At 39.7% G+C, this 15,190-nt stretch overlaps 1 protein-coding gene across 8 annotated transcripts in view; it reads right to left on the bottom strand.

Moving 5' to 3' along the window:
- The window catches only part of LOC138472502 (uncharacterized), a 215,835-nt gene that overhangs the window by 63,140 nt on the left and 137,505 nt on the right, over positions 1–15,190 (bottom strand). For all 8 annotated transcript variants that reach the window (XR_011268620.1, XR_011268621.1, XR_011268619.1 and 5 more), the window contains 2 exons: positions 9,509–9,591; positions 7,168–7,351 (listed from right to left, as the gene is read on the bottom strand). The gene's annotated coding sequence lies outside the window, so the exon portion shown is untranslated. The remainder of the gene's footprint in view (positions 1–7,167; positions 7,352–9,508; positions 9,592–15,190) is intronic.

Below are 15,190 nucleotides of genomic sequence, written 5' to 3'. Positions count from 1 at the left end.
TCCTAAGAGTTTCGATTCACAAATGACAGTTTTTCACACTTTTGGTTGGTTACCCAGTGTCAGATCTGTTCACATTTTTCCATATACATGCGCAAAACATCTGGGCATACTCCTGTAAATTTTCATATTCCTAGCATTATCACAATTGCTATAAAGTCAACATTTTAGTGGTCCGGTCTCTGAACATCGCACACATTCTAGAGTGGTTTCTACTTGTGAGCAATATTTTCATTTTAACAACCTATAAATTCCAGATTTTTATCAGTTTGGCGCAGTTTTCTATGAGTCTTCTTCTCAAAAATATATTTTCTACTGTTCCAGATACACATTTCAGTCTAACCCTGCCTCCAAGGTTTGGCTGAGCCAAGAGCAACCTGAGCCTCTTCCTGCCAGCAGCTGGTTTCTGTTGATGCCCAAATTTGCATTTCCTTTCAGTCAAGGGAGTCTTTTGTCTCCTGTCAGAGCAACAGGCAAAAGTCCTCCTCCCACCTCCTTTACCAACTCCCTGCCAGATCCTCAGCAGAGAGCAGGGGGGAAGATTCCTTTGTTTGGGAGAAGCTGTGGAATGTCTTTGAAGCACAGTGTGGTTGGCTCTAACTCACTTTTAAAACACTGTTTAAAATGGTCTTTTTCTAAAATACAATTAACATTTTTAACAAATATAGCCACAAATCTCTTAATTGCAGCCTTTTTAAAACATAAAGATTGAATTGTAACACCTATATTGCTTTTGATGGGAAGTCTCTTCTTTTCCATACTTTGATTTTAAAGTACTGGTTTTAAATGACAGTATAAGTAAATGCCAGCTTCTGACACAGGCGAGCAGCGGTACTGTGCCCATTTCTGACATAATTTTCCCATGCAAGCACCTTTGAATGTGGATTTGCTTCTGATGAAATATGCTCCTGCTGACATTGTGCTTAGGTGGATTCTTTAAATAAAGTGATGTTTAACACCCAACAAGGATGTTGGATCTTTTCTGCTGTTTCAGAATCATTATTTTGCAAATTTAACAGCCAAGGAAAAACAGATTTTTAAAGCAGTTCTGGGTTTCCCTTGCAATGCAGCACTGCTTTCTCAAGTAGTTTCATTTTACTCTGTGGGTAGCCCAATGATAGGTTTTTGCAGTGGTGTCCTGTGTTACCACTGACATAGGCAAAATGGATTGGTAGCCTATTTTTCAGGTTTTCCTGCGCACTTTTCAAAGATTTTTCTAGCGTATAGATCTTTTTGACGGCCATTCTATTGTTTTTGATGAGCACAGCACACAGTGATGTTGCAGGGCATAGACTAGTGGGTTAGAACATCCCACAGTACTAATGAACGAAACGACAAGTAAAGAATGACACGTACAGACGAAAAATAAGGAATAACGTGGTAATGGACTTAAAAGAAGAAACTATGTTGCAAAGACCGTAACCATGAAAGAAGGATGAAAAAATGCAACTGGCTAAATGCCTGTAAGTAGACTTGGAACGCAAGAAGCTAGGAAACGGTACTGCTTGCAATGCTTAGTAGAAGGATAGAGCGGCAAGCGGCAACTATACATCTACCTCAAGAAGCAAATTATACAAGTGCGACTTCATTTTATAAAAGCAGAATTAATCCCTGGGTGGTGGAGGACAAACAGGTCAGGATTCAGATACTAGCGCAAAGGCAGACGAAAGAGCAGAATCGAAACTCAGTAAGAAGCAGCTCATACCTAGGAATTCAATGTCAACGCCAGCAAGGGAGGAGAGCGGCAACTTCGAAGAAACAAAACTTAAGAGCATAGCAGCCAGCCACTGAAGGTCGAGATAAGGAGGCCCAGGCAGGTGGCAAGGCTAAAATAAGAATCAAATACACAAATAGAGGGAAAATGAATCAGATTCACAGTGAACTAACACGTGACCAGCCAAGCGCAAAGAGGTACCAACGTCTGATGTCACCCAGAACCTGAGGATGCCATAACTTCTCCTGATAAGAAGCTACAGTTTCGAGGCCAACCTCAGCCAACTAATTGACACATAGCCCTAAGGTACTGATTGATGGAAGGGAGGCAGGGTGAATCTTGGGGCACTCCGCATCTGGGTGTCCATTCTGCATGCTGCTAATTAAAGTGGACATTTATGTCTAGGGGTATAACCCACCCAATCACAATGGATCAAATAATCTAGGGTCCTGTAGCTAGTAGAACCAATGAGACATCATACTTGTAGTGACGTCTTTCATGAGTGATGTAGAGGGATGGGTGTAGAAGCCCACCCGATAAGAATTATCCAATCCTCACACTCTGTTACCATATACAGATATAGCACCTATACTTAAGTTACCTTTCCCGACCAATAGAATTGCATGACAAACTTTGAGTTTTACACGTCAATGATGATGAATTTTGCCTATAAGAATTGCTGTTTGAATGAAGATTTTGGGAGTTGAAGCGAGACGGGCGATCGCATCACTGTTGATTTCCATTGTTTCCCCATTTTTTGTACTTGTCATTATCCAGACTTCCCTTTGCCAAACCATTGGCTTGTCCTTATTGATTGGTGTTGGAGTAAGAGAATCCTGCACCCCATCCTCTGCTATCTCGTCTTAAGGTGCTTGAGGGTGAGCTCTGATCCCATGGGCCCGTCAGAGGTTGCTCCACCCTCTTACACACTGGGACAGAGACGGCCCTGATTGACTTGAAGACACAAATTGAAGACTTGAAAGATAATGGCAAAATGGCTCTACTCCTCTTGCTCGACTTGTCAGCCGCACTTGACTTAGTTAATCACCAAGTACTATGCAACCACCTCACTACCGCAGCTCACTTCTCAGACAAAGCTACTACTTGGATTAGATCCTTCCCTGAGAACAGATCCATCAGGGTCTTCTCCCCTTCAACCTCATCAGAAATGGCACCAGTCCTGTATGGAGTCCCGCAAGGATCCTGTGTATCTCCCACACTCTACAATGTCTTCACGAAGCCCCTCTTCAACATACTCAATCATTTGGGTGTCACCTACACTAATTATACAGATGACACCCAAATACTCATCCCCAGCACGGGAGACTGAGTCGAAAGCACTCAACGACATATACCTCATTATCCAGGCTTGGATGGCACATCACAGGCTCTGTCTTAACGATGACAAAACAGAGCTATTCCTTGTTTGCTCACAACACAAACTTAAGAAGTTATATCCCAACTTTAACTCCTTCATCATTGACGGTAACACCATTAGGGTCTCCAAGGACGCAAAAACATTAGGCATCTACCTAAACTCTATGCAGACAAACTAACACAATAATCTTTTCAGCTGCCTACACATGCAAACTCATTACCGCTTGCCGAAACCTTTCTAACCACCAACAATAGCACCACACTAGCGAGAATGCTGGTCTTGTCAAAACTTGACTACTGCATTGTTTTCTATCTAGGGACTAGCCAACGGAATACAAACAAACTTCAAATAATCCAAAATAATGCCATCAGGGCAGCGTTGAATATCTCTAGTACCTATCAAATCTCGGACACCAGAATCAGCCTACACTGGTTACCTGTTAATCAAAGAAACACCCTCAAATCACTGACACTTACGCCCAAGTGCCTTGCAAATTTAGCATCGAATTACCTATCCAGTCTATTCACTCGCAACACCTCTGATTGCCTGCTTAGAGACGCCCAGGCTCACTCCCTCAAGGTACTGAGGTTCAAGCTTCAAAAGGATGGAGGTTGCAGCTTCCCTGTGCTTGCTGCAAATCTATGGAATACTCTACCCATCTCACTCAGAACTGAACCCTCCTTCCAACCTTTTAGAAGGAAAGTCATAACCTGGCTCATAGCGCCTGACCAATCGCCCTGCATCCCTGCATTTGTGCTTATGAATCTTTGTTTAGATGCTCAATTTGTAAATAACTTATTGCTTATCCTGTATCATTGTGTTCCCTGTGAATATATGTAGCAATGTGAAATTATGTATATTTGTAACCCTTTAAGTAATGCGCCCAGATGCCCCCGGGCTTGGCGCGCTATACAAATAAATATACAATAAAAAACAATACAATACCACACTCTTGCCTCTCCCAGCACCTATTTAATTACTCCTCCTAAGCCATTCTCAACAAAACGCATACACAATTAACTAGCTCACCCGATTCCACCTCATCTCAGCATAATAATACAATAGCCTAATGCATTATCCTGCCTTTCCCCTACAAACTAATCATTGTTACTGCTAATCAACAAAGAAATATCAGCATGTATATCCTCCCTTTACTGTCCATCCCCACTGTACTAAAGTTTCAATGGCGTTTTGCCCTAACCAGCCCCAGAAAACTTGCTTAACAAATCTCATCAATAATACTGTTTCCCCCAACCCACTATGCAACCCCATTAATTTGACATCTTATACGACACATAATCCATTTCTTACATACCATAACAATGTGACATCCACACAACAGCCAGAAAAAAGGGTATGATATGTCAAACCCCAATGCATGCCATAACAGAGAAAACAAGATTTAGAAAAAAACAGGATGTAGATAACCTGACACAACATATGCTGGAAAATCAGCCATTTGCTCTACCTGCAATACCAAATATAAAACATAAAACCACCAAAGTAACCTCCACCACTTAGGAGGTGGGCATTACTGCCACATGCTCTGAAATTAAACAGAGGTGCAACTGGCCATTAACTTTGACAACTTCTAATATATCTGTGCTTGAAACCATACCTTTTTCAGTGATAAATCTAAATGAAAAGTGAGCTAATCTTATACACCACATTACCTATTTCTTACATAACATACCAATTCTTAATAAAGCATACACATAATACAGACAATATATACTTAAACCATTCATGACAAAGATACCAAGAGAAAAAACTGCAAAATAATGCACTAGCACTGAGTTACTCCACCCAGCTCCAGTTTTCATACCTAACCCTCTGCTTAAGGACTGTAGGTCGACTCAAGATAGACAACATTCACTCTACTGCTACTCACATAAGTGTGCTCAGTCACAACCTTCATCCTCCTAACACCCATTTAATCAGTCCTTCTTAGTCATCCTAATCCAATAATATGTAAAGTCAAATGCCTCACCTGTTTCTAACTATTCAACTATCATTGGGTCACTAGCCATACCCAATATCCTACATTTCACCTACAACCTAATCACTAGTACTACTAATCAACAAAACATGTCAAAATGTATGTCCTCCCTTCACTGCCCATCCCCACTGTTCTAAACATCAATGGCCATGTCACCTAAGCAGACCCAGAAAACCATGCTAGCAAACCTCATCCATACTACTGTTCCCCCCAACCCACTATACACCCCCATTTAATTTACATCTCTTTAGGTCAGTGCATTGCATAACATATTGCATTACATAGCATGGAACCCAAATAGATTCCTGTACTTCCAAAGCACACCGTTTGCAAGCAAATTGGAAAAATGCCAAATACGATTGTTCATTATTACTTCTAAATTACTACCAACAATTACATGACAGTGAAAACCCTGCAGTATAGAAAAAGACCTATATACTATGAAACCCTACCCACTTTGCCACTATAACTTCACCTTCGTCACTTCGTAATTTCACAGTTCCACAATTCTAGCACAGTAGAAAATCACCAATGTATGGTCACAAAAAAACAGCTTAATATCCAACTACAAAGCACACACACAGCCACAATAGTTGTCAAGGGTAGAGCTATACTGCTTGGTTCACACTAGGATTTCCTATGCACCCTCATTCATATCACATCTTCCAATGTCACTGCGAAACAACCTTTATTTGCAAAGATATTTTCTGGCAACCATAAGCATAGCATACCATGTCATACTGCTCCATCAGTCTCCTAAAAGAACTGAAGTGAAATATAGAAAACCCTACTTGCAAACAATACTTATCAACTTGACTAAATGAGACACCTAAACATACTTCAGTTATCTTACAAATACAATAAATTCAAACTGTACATACAGTATATAAAATACACTATTGCTCACCTTCTACTGCTCCAAATAATTAATAGATCTTCACCAGAGCCAAACACTCAATCATACTGCCAAAAGTTCACACAAATGTCACTTTCATAGTTTTCACAATTCAATAGCACAAAAAGAGGACTGTAGAAAGCAAACAAGCAAAATGACAAACACATTCTATTACAAGCTATATCAATCAATAAACCCCAACACAATCCTTCAAAGAATACTTTATACAATATTTACACACTACATAAAAAACTATTTTCTTCCTAATTTTTCCCAATAACATACATGCAGCTATAACCTCGGTTACACAACGAAAACCCACCTATAGTCGCGGCTACACGGAAATGCGCTCAAAAACACATACCACAAACATTTCTAAATCAATTCACATAAGCCTTCAGGTGACAACCTCCAAATAGAAACACATGTACAAATCTGAGCTAAAACATTCATAAAATAATATTATCACTGCACCAACATACAATTTGCTGTAGTCATGGGTATTGTGGCGCAATAGCAATAGTCGTGGTTGCACACGCCAAAAATACACAACGTGCCATTTGTCTGCTTGTATTCACAGCTATCAAAGACCGCAACATGAGATTGGTGCGGTCATACCCGTGGCTATGACGCAACAGTTATAGTTGTGGCTGCACCCGGTCAAAAAATATATGACATGTCATTTTCCTGGCCGTACCCACGGCTATCCTGAGGTTGATATTCATGGCTATGAAAGACTGGAACATGCGATTGGTGCGTTCAGACCCTTGGCTAAAACGCAACAGTTATAGCCGAGGCTGCACACGCCAAAAATACACAACATGTCATTTGCCTGGCTTTGCCCACGACTATCCTGTGGTTGGTACCCACAGCTATCAAAGACTGCAACATTTGATTTGAGCGTTCATGCCCACGGCTAAGAGGTGACAGTTATAGCCGAGGCTGCACCCGAAAAAATACACAACGTGTCATTTGTCCACTCGTACCCGCAGGTGTAGCCCGTCCAGTGGTTGGTACCCGCTGCTGCAATACACCTGACAGGGCATGACGTTTCATTGGCTGCTACTGTAGCCTCAACTCTTTTAAGAAAAGGCCAACAGACATATTTTCCTTTTCCAATATACTTAAAACGTTCTCTGGGTAGCTATCATGCAGTTGGGTACCCTCCCAAACCTCCTCATCACCTTGTTCTTCTGAAGAGCTGTCTCTCGTCTCTGTCCGTTTCTTCCTTTGGATTTGTCGAGATTCTGTGGTCTTCCTTTCCTTAGGCTTCTTTTCCTTTTTATCGTGCAAGTAGGGTCGAACGCCCTCAGAGGCCACCTTGACCATTATAGCCACCAAGTCGCGGGGAACTCCGAAGAGTCTGCCCTAGATTCCAGGGAAAAAGAAATGAATGTATGGAAAAAGTCGTAAAGAGGGGTGAGACAGACAGCTCCCGCGCGAGCGCTGTGGAATAAAGGGAACTGTGAGACGCGGACCCGAAAACAGTAGGAGAGATGAAAGGCAGAAAAGCAGAAAGCTACAAGGGCGAAGGAAACACTAAAGAACACAAAATACTAACACAGAAGTAAAGTACCTTACAGGGAGTTCAGGGGAAAGCAGAAGAGCGAGTACCAGCACCAAACACAAGGAGGAAAGAAAAACTCGAACACGTAGTACAGGAACAAGAACTTCAGAGGGAACTGTGTTGGAACACAGCAGCATAGAACCATAGGAAGTGACAGATACAACGCACCGTTCCTGGGGAATGGTGCGTTGATAAAGAAACTGCGGCCATATTAGGTGAGGACTAGACCAAGTCCTATAGGAAGTCACAACTTGTTCTTAGAATCTCCACTTGTGCCACAGCTTCCAGTGGCGTAGCCTGACAGTATGACAGTAGCTCTTACAAGAGCCTTTGGAGTATTCTACCAACATATCACCAAAAATGTAAATCCGAGAAATACTCTTCACCTCTGTGACGATTCAAAACATTTTGAAAAAAGTGTCTGTGCTCTTTCTTTAGATGATTAATTCATTTTCTTTTTCCAAAGAGAAAAAATCCTGTGCTTCCTGTCAAAAATATTTCTCACAGAATGTATACCTCTCATTTCAAACACTCCATCTAATATAATATTATAAAAACAAAAACACCTTGTAAGCCAATGCTTTGAGAACTCATCACCTATGCCCTCAACATCACTATTAACATCATTCTCAAACAAAATTCCACCTTCTTCTGAACAAAGAGATTCCTCTCTTTATGGAATTGGCTCCATGTTTCAAATATCAAATACAACAATACATTTACCCCAGAAAGAGCATGGTTTCCTAAGTGTGCACCTCACCCATCTACAATTTTATTGGCATATATAAACAGTCACTCAAAGACAAAACTCTCTCAAAGGTTCTATACACTCAACAGCATGTCAGGTACTTGAAATCCTATTGGCAGCCAGCCACCACACAAACAATGAACAACCAATCACAAAGCAAACACAAACCTTCCACCTTCTCTCCTCATTAATCTTCCTCCATTCCAAAGTCTAACTCTGCACTAACAAGAAATATTTCTCTGTACCACTAAAACTATGGGACAAGACATGGAATAAATGAAGGAGAATTACCCTACAGAAGAAGAGATTAGAAAAGAAGACGCTCAAAACAATGCTCCAGAAGAAAATACACCACAATCAGGATTTTGTAAGTACAGTCTATATATTCATGGAACATGTGACAAACCATTACATTTAAATTAACAAATATCAGTCACCAAACACATGTTATTTATCTACCTATTATCAAACTATCAAATGTGCATACAACCAACACACATATTTTGAAAGTGTATTATATCTTCAATTGTTCACAAATATTTCAAATATTATCAAACAGATAAAGAAGGGGTTCAAGTCTCTAGAAGGACCACAGCAAGGACCCACACATCTGATTATGGATTCCTTTATAGAATTAAAAGAAATATTGATGAATATACAAAAAGACATCCCACCAATAAAAAAGACATTGGACATTTAAAACTAATCGCAGAGAGTAAAAATGCAGAAAATGTGGCTACAGAACAATATATATCATGTATTCTAACTGAAACTGAAAGAAAGCCCACAACCACAAACCCTCCCAAATACGTTTGTTTTCAACAAACTGTGTTTGAATATTTATTTACCCCTTTCAAGTATGTACACCTATATGCATCACTATTGATAAAAAAGTATTTTACATGTTACACTAACTGTTTGCAAACACTACACTCAATACATATTTAAAAAAATTCCAAATGTAATAAAAGAAATATATATATCCTTAAACGCGGTTATCAAAATATCAAATTCTGCCCCAAATCTTATAACCGCAACTATGTGATTGAGTGTCTTTGTTGCCATGAATTTAATGCAAAATATTAATAATAAAAGACACAGTAAAAAGGGAGTACGTGAAGAATGCACTCTTCACACATTACAGTTATAGCCGCAGGTATGCATCATCGAAATCGCACCTAAGACACCTTCCAGTGTTTGCTGCGTTTACCTGCATCTCCAAATGCCAATGGCTCATTGGGCTGGATCGTAGCCGCGTCTATACATCTACGTTTAAAAAAATATGATATCCTTCTATATGAAAAAAAGAAAACAGAATCAGTTCTATGACACACACACTGTAATAAACACAATTTAATACACACATTTTTATGTCCCCCATATTTTAAATGCAGTGCACCACTTATATAACAGATACAACATTAGTGCATAGTACACTGTTGTTCTCTTTGCACATACTAATAATTGGGTCATTGGAAAAAACATACAATATAAAAAATGATAAGAAAACACCACTACAAAAAGAAACAGGGATATATAAACTGGGTATAGGTAAACAAAGAACATTATACTGGTAGCATGAAGAACATATTATGAGAAGGTTAAGAACTTTGAGAACAAGAGAAAATAGGGTAGGATAAGTAAACTTGGAGAACAAGAGAAAATAGGGTACGATAAATAAACTTGGAGAACATGTCATCAAACAAATATAGTTTATCAATTCTTTTTGCACTTGTTCATTTTTTGCAGCATTGTCTTTTTCATGTTGTCATTTTTATTATTTTATATTTTGTTCCCTACTGAGATATTCCAGCATGTCTGAACATGAGAGCACAAGTAGTGACAACATCATCAGTTGGACCAACAATCCACATGAATGAAAAAAACAGCAGACAGTTGGCAGAGGAGGTATGCTTCACCTTCTACAATAAAACTCTATACTGTGGACATTGTAATATTCCATCACAAAGTCTAGGGATATCAATAATGATTAATCAATCATAAAAGATAAATTCATGGGTGCCATTTCTTGCCATTCCTTGCATAGACAGAGATCAGCACCGCATGCAGCAGCACCTCAATCCACTAATGCAACAATGTCAACAGTGGTATCAAATGCACAGACTCCTCTTTTACCAACTCCAAATTGTTCCTGATGCAATTCATGTGTAAATGATGTAAAATCATTAGAAAGGCTAGAAAGATCACGAACAAAGATTTCTATGCATCTGCTGCTTCCATCTCCAGGAGTACCACTTTATTTTGAATATCGGTTGACCTTTCACAGGAGTTAACTGTACAACCTCTAGTGCAAATCCACTGGGATGATTGTAACAATGCGGCTACAAGAAAATACAAAATAAGCACATTACAAAAATGAACTTGCACAACACCACCAATTGAATTACCTCACAAAAACATGAAACATCTACAAGTAATAGCTCAAAATACATTAGAAGTACAAGAGGTACAATTAAAGAAACTTTCAGCCTTTTTTTCCAGCAAAAGATACATGTCCACATTATTCAAACTTAAAAATACATTAAAAAATGCTTGCCACTCAAACACAGCAAATGAAGAAAATAATAATGAACACTATCTGATAGCAATGGTCACTACAACTAACACACACAACACTGTAAATAAACCTTAAAATCTGTCAATAAAGATTAACACTTACTTTCACATCAGCCACACTCCTGCCATGTGCAAAGTCAGAGTTCAGGAATCAAAAGAACAAAACTGCAGAAAATGGTGGCTTTTAAACATACTCCAAAAAAAGAGGACTATATACCAATAAAACTACTGTGATGGCTGACACATTTTCAACACAACCTAGCACTAAGACCTACACAAATGCAAAAGTAACAACAACCAATAATAAACAATGAAATGGACACAAACCTACCTAGCATCTTTCGTAGTTACGGCTATAAGACGCAGATACAGATCTTGATTTGTACCTGTGGCTACACGCACATTTTCCTGCAAGCCCCAAATCAAACAAAATTGGTTTTCAAACCATCAAATCAAATAAGTGAACAACTAAGTACATAAAAGAACACACAAAAATAAAAGTATGTACTGTATCATGCATATGAACATATGATTATTTCACAGAAAATTTATATTTATAGACGCAGCTTTAAATATACCCACCGCTCCATCTGTAATTAATGAAACACAGGATAGTATTGATGCAAGGATGCACATGTTTTTTGTAGATGCAGCTATACAAGAGCTCCTCCTAGATGTCTGCTGGTAGCCGCGGCTATTCGCAAAAAATTCAAATTCAAAATTGCATTTCCAATGCACCAAACTCCAAAAACTGTCCCCAACATTCCTCCCTGCCCCCCTCCACTCCTCATAGTCCTCTCCCACTGCACTAGTTTCTTATAATTCAACAAAACACTCAATGCATATAAGATGCCCCTCATCCAAAATTCTGGGTAGTCACGGCTACCACACGTCCACAAACACACAACGTGTCATTTGCTCTAATATAGCTGCAGTTACAATGGGGTAGATGAAGCACCATTGAACAATTAGCAAGTACAAACACACACATCATACAAGCCCTGCTCATACAAACTACTAGAAATTCAAACTAGGAATCATTTTCCTGCAAACAGAGAAATACTGCAGATTTCATGGCTGGTTTGAAAACTGTGTGGCTGATTGGAGACAGTTGGTTGTTTTGGTTGCTAGCTTTTTGTGAGAAACTAAATATTAACATGGATCTAGGGTTGGAAGATTTTACAATTAAATGGTTTGGTTTGCTTTGCTTTGCGGGGAATGCATTGCTTTCAGGTTTTTCCAAAACTGTTATGTCTGAGAAGTACAGGGCACCCAGATGTCATACTTATTAATTGTGGAGGCAATGATTTGGGAAATGCACAAGGGGTGACCCTTACTTTAATGATGAAACGAGACATGGGAAAACTAATGGAACTATTTCATCACACCATCTTTATCTTTTGCAATTTTACTCAGAGTCAAAAATGGAGATGGACTACCAGATTTAATCGTAACATTGAGAAATACCAGAGAAATGTTGATAAAGAAGTTTCAGCATTTTCATGACAGACCACAACCAATTATGGATTGCGAACAACAACATGCAGTTGTTGTTCTACATGGTTAATTTCTATAGACATGATGGAGTACACCTAACCAATGAAGGAAATGCTGCGTTCCTCGAAGACATCAAGACAGTACTCCTAATGTGCTAATGTTCTACACTCAGTATACCCCAAACCAGTCCTTTTAAGGACTACTCATCATACACAAATAGACAAATATAATAGATATTAACCAAAAAACATTTTTATTATACCCGCGGCTACAGTTCATTGACCTTTACCATAGCCGCAACTACAAAAAGTCAGTTAAAGGGGGGACTGACTTCAAGTTTTATAGTACAATCCAACTTAAATGATGAATACAGAACAGCACTACTCATGTTCTTATGTAAAGTAACTGTAGAATAAGAATCATGAAAAAAATACATAACAGTAAACTGGATAGGCAAACATTGCACGCCCACACAACATAATACCATAAGTGTAAAATACATTGTACGGCACATCTAAAACTAGACTACAATTACTCCTTTTATATTAATTTTGTTAAACTACTTTCTTCTACCTTTCTCCAAAGTCTTACATACTCAAAACTTTGAAAACACATATACAAAGTAAAAAAGACTCTCTAATAGTGATTTCTCACCCCAAATGTCACTATACCTGAAGAAAGTGCTTTAAAAAATTATAAAACACTGACTTCCCAAACTATATAGCCGTGACTACCGTACTACAGATACCCTCGGCTATATGTACTCCTTTGTAGCCTCGGATAAAGGCACGAATATCAGCAAAACAGCCGAAAAGAATGCTTTCCTCCCACCTACACCTCACCATGTGCCCCCCTTATCTGTGCAGTTGGTCTCCTCATCTCCCCTGCCCTCTCCCTTCCACCCCAGAGTACACACTGCTCCTGTGACACAGTTTGCTTTCAGATGTCGGCTACTTGCGGCTGTAGACGAGGTTACAGAAAGCTTCGTGCTAGAAACTTGGTCCCTGGACCCCCTCCAACATCTAAATTTCACTCAGTGCTTTCTAGCCATCCCCCCATCTCTACCATGACGGAATTTGCATTTTCTTTACCTGCAAATAGCTTTTTAGTGCATTTCATTTTCCCATAACCTCTGCTACAGCCGCAATTATCTCCTGCATCAAGAGAAAAACGAGATGGCGGTCATTTCATTTCTGAAAACCATGATCCTGCATGCACCATGGGAGATATAACTATAGTTTTTGGGGAAGGGGCACCCCATTCTCCATCAAATTGAAAAATAACTACGGCATGGAAGAACCCCAAACCATGCATGGACCGCAAGTCAATACTTCGTGGCAAGTTGTTTTGGACCTGGTCCAAATCCTTCCAGCGGTTTAGGCTGTGCACTTTGGGAAACATTGACCCTTTTTGTCAGTGGGAAAATGAATGGGAAGTAGACTGCACTTTTGGAAAATAATTTTGTTTTTGACGCTTAATAACCTTTATATTTTTTAACACATCTTTACGAAACTTTGCAGTCTAAGGGGGCCCGCAGACTCTTAATCACTTTCGAAATGTCAGTCAAATCCGTTACTAAAATCAAACATTAACTATAGAATTTTGAGGGGTTCCTATGTGTCTCTGACTCACCTTAACTATAGGGCGGCTATCACTGCCCTATAATATATATATATATTTATTACATGGCCACAGTAGTGGCCATGTAGTTGTGGTTCAGTTGGTGTTTCCATAGGAAGAGCACTTTTTGGGCGGCTTATAACTTCGCTCCCCCTGGACGAATCCTCACCAAACTTTGCAAAAAAAGTATATGGCCCACTCTGAATTGTTCTGCAAAGTCTGGTGAGGATTCGTCCAGGGGTGGAAAAGTTATAGGGGGGGTCCCAAAACTTTTTTTCCCCATAGACTGAATGGGAAAAAACTTTGCGCATGGCTAGGCTACAGCCCGAACCGCTGGACGGATTTACACCAAATTTGCGGCAGGAGCGGCGGCCTGGTCCCGAAAGCGTGCTTTTGCAAATCTGGTGTAAATCCGTCCAGTAGTTTTGTTTAAAAAATGACCAAAATATAAAGCAAAAAAATTTGTGATATCTGTGTTCGCTTCGCGGATGGACTTCGCTGTTCGCTCTGCGGACAGCACCCCGATTGGCCCATGGCTTTGTGTCATGTCCGCGGACATGTGACATATTCGCTGATTGGACGGCGAGGGGCGTGGAGCGCGTCAGATTTTCTGTGGTGCCCGCCATCTTGTATTCGCCGTCGACCGCGTACAGCGCGGTGAAACGTGGATAAAAAATTGTATTTAGTGCCCTGTGTTGGTGTGTAAGAGTGTTCGGGGAGGGTGAGGGAGTATGAGATAGGTTCAATGTTTTGCTTTTTTATGTGCTAGACGTTTTTGTTGCGTTCGATTTGTCCACGGAGAACACAGCTGTTCTGACATTTTGTAAATAAACTAAATGGTGGGGTTGTTAGAGGACGGAGTATGTGTCATTTTTGTTCGCAAAGAAGGTAAAAATGAGCTATGAACACTCGCAGTGTACTTAATTGTTCGTAAATACACAAATTGGGGGTGTTCTCAGGACGCTGTCTGTATTGTAATCTGTCTAGTTGAATGTGTTCTAAGAACACTTGCGATGTCCCGAAATGGTTGCAATTACACAAAATGGGGGTGTTCTGAGAACGTTGTTTGTATTGTTCGTTGTCAGGGTGAAAGTGTTTTAAGACCACTCCTTTTGTCCGCTAATAGTACAATTTCCTATGGGCGTCAACTGACTTTTTGTCCACTAAAGAAACGATAAATTCGGCTGGTGTGCGTCGA

The sequence above is a fragment of the Ambystoma mexicanum genome, chromosome 8 (genome assembly GCF_040938575.1).
Source record: "Ambystoma mexicanum isolate Mex_15411 chromosome 8, UKY_AmexF1_1, whole genome shotgun sequence".
In the NCBI taxonomy this organism is placed as follows: domain Eukaryota; kingdom Metazoa; phylum Chordata; class Amphibia; order Caudata; family Ambystomatidae; genus Ambystoma; species Ambystoma mexicanum.
This window is presented reverse-complemented; position numbering and strand designations above follow the sequence as displayed.